The sequence below is a fragment of the Oratosquilla oratoria genome, chromosome 22 (genome assembly GCF_046742065.1).
Source record: "Oratosquilla oratoria isolate Oo_2021 chromosome 22, ASM4674206v1, whole genome shotgun sequence".
NCBI classification, from domain to species: Eukaryota; Metazoa; Arthropoda; class Malacostraca; order Stomatopoda; family Squillidae; genus Oratosquilla; species Oratosquilla oratoria.
Genome location: NC_134798.1, coordinates 22481954 through 22484453, shown reverse-complemented (window position 1 = coordinate 22484453; position 2500 = coordinate 22481954). Strand labels below are relative to the sequence as shown.

The 2500-nt window shown below is 33.7% G+C and overlaps 2 protein-coding genes across 7 annotated transcripts in view; one reads left to right on the top strand and one right to left on the bottom strand.

Moving 5' to 3' along the window:
* The window catches only part of LOC143037447 (uncharacterized), a 201575-nt gene that overhangs the window by 514 nt on the left and 198561 nt on the right, over window positions 1–2500 (top strand). The gene's annotated exons all lie outside the window — the stretch shown is intronic.
* The window catches only part of LOC143037448 (uncharacterized), a 55572-nt gene that overhangs the window by 8795 nt on the left and 44277 nt on the right, over window positions 1–2500 (bottom strand). The window lies entirely within an intron of this gene.

The following is a 2500-nucleotide window of genomic DNA, read 5'->3' as shown; positions in this document are numbered from 1 at the left end:
TTCTGCTTTGTATATAATAGCCACGATTTCAGTTGCACTACATTGCAATATATTTGACGGTACTGTATTTGTCTAAATTGCATTTCTGTTTAATTGTGCTGCACTCTTGGGTTATGCTGATTTGTATGCCTCTGTATTGCATTATTTCGAACTTTGTTTTAGTTTGGGATGTTGTGGTTAGTTATTTAATTTTACTTTATTCCGTTAATAATTCTACAAGCTGCTGCATTGTTTTGTAATTGAGCTTACAGTAGCGCTGAAAATTGTTTTGCAATGTATTGATTTCAAACTGTGCTAGGTATTGTGTTAATCTGTAGCACTCTGCATAATACTAAATCTCTTGTCAACATTCTATATCGAATCTAACAATGTTATTTTGATGTGTAAAGAATTTGATTAGTGTTTCGCCTTGCACTATTTTTTTGCTGAATTTCACGTAAGGTTTTTGTGACTTTGACTGCGCTGTTGAGTATTGTGATGTACTTTTGCACACCCTTTCATATCAAGTACTGCTTTCCTAAACAAATTATTTCAATTTTTTTAAGTGTTATTGTACTCGTTTGAGGATAAACTTTGGTGTAGAATACTTGTAATCCATATATCATTATACCTAAGAAATGATAATGTTTTCCAGCAACATATCTTTTCATCTGGTTCTTGGTACCACACAAATTTATTCTCACGCTTTCGTAAATTTGCTCTACATGAATCCGTCTGCCTACAGGATGTTTCAAGATCAAGTAAGCTTTCCATAAGAACATTAACCCATTCAACTCCGATGACAAGATGTCTTGTCATTTGGTCAAATAAAACAAAAAATCATAAAACACCAAAATGTTTGATCAAACACCAGAAAAATATGACGTCAATCCTCGCTTCGCTGCGAGCGAAGCGAGGACTGACGTCATATTTTTCTGGTGTTTGATCAAACATTTTGGTGTTTTATGATTTTTTGTTTTATTTGACCAAATGACAAGACATCTTGTCATCGGAGTTGAATGGGTTAAAACACCTTAAGTGTCAAAACCGAACTCTGTGAGGTTGAAGAGAATTTGGTGTGGCTGTGAAAACCATTGTGCATTACTAGATAACTAGATAACCAGGTTCAGTTTTCCATTATGCTCTCTTCTGTACTATTATATTATGGGAAGGTTGTAAATGTTCCTCGCTTGGATTTTGAGAAAGATATCTGTTACTTCTAAGCGAGGCATTTAGAGGGACAGACTTTTGAATAGATCCACCACAGTTCAGAAGCCTACGAAGGTTTGCATTTGTTCTGATGGTATGTAAATAGATTACAATACATTTCTCTTGATTTTGAAAGTAAGACATAGTCAACATTGTATCATAAAGATGCTAATAAAGTATTCATACACTCTCTAAAAAATAAATTGTGAAGTAATGAGCGAAAATTTACCACCATACGATAAATTATATAATGATATTACAAATCAAGGATGTTCAATTGAGAAAACCTAATTTGGAATGGGCAATGTCAAATTTGGATCCCCCTTTGAGATAGCTATTTGTTTAAGTATTTTGCTTAGATAATTTCATTAAACTAAATATTGTTGTTCAAACGTGACTCTGCTGATTCGAAAAGACTGCCATAGCACTTCGGCTCTACTTGCCTTTTAGAGCGGTGATACATTAATGTTTCATTTTTAGTTGTTTAATTTTTCTTTCTTTTTTCAATGATGCCATGTATTTCGTTAATCAAACGTATAGAAATATATGAGGTCTTATGGAGACCACATCGAACCTGCAAGCAACTTTAATTAAACTAAAAGTCTTGGCTTTTACTCTCTATCTTTATCTTTATTGGCTATCAGGACTGCAGTTCCATCACCACTTTCATTATGCCTCTCCAGAGCGATCTGTCTTGCCCTATTTCCTTCCAGTCTTGTAGGTCGAGGTTAATGCTTATCTCAGTAAATAATATACAAATAAAACATGACCGTGGTTCATATATTACCAATGTTACCAATGCGTGAACGTGAAAAAAATGTATAGTATGTAATATCTTTTACGATTAAATATCATGACAGGTGTGATGACTTCTAAAAAAGTTGAAACTAAATCTCTTTAGTAATATAGTACCGGACTAGTAATCTAATCAATACCATAGTTTTACTTTATGGTAACAAGAATGATACAACAATAGATCTCAGTAAGTGCTTTAGACCAGCATGTTTTTTATATTACATAGCTATGCTGCCTTTTACTGTGGACTCATCAGGGTAATCTCAGGTGCCGAATGACATGCCCAATAGTCTATGTATGAGAAAGTGTCAGGAAAGCCTCTATATATAGAATATGGGATTAATTTGGCATTGCATGGACCAAGAGGATGATACAAAAAGTTAGCATTAAGACGACATTCTGTACTTTGTCACCAGGTGCCTGCTCAACACCACAAGATTACAAAATTACATCTGTCGTGATTAATCTTATATATTCTCATCTGATGTGTCGTAGTTATTTTTTATTATTTTCTTAG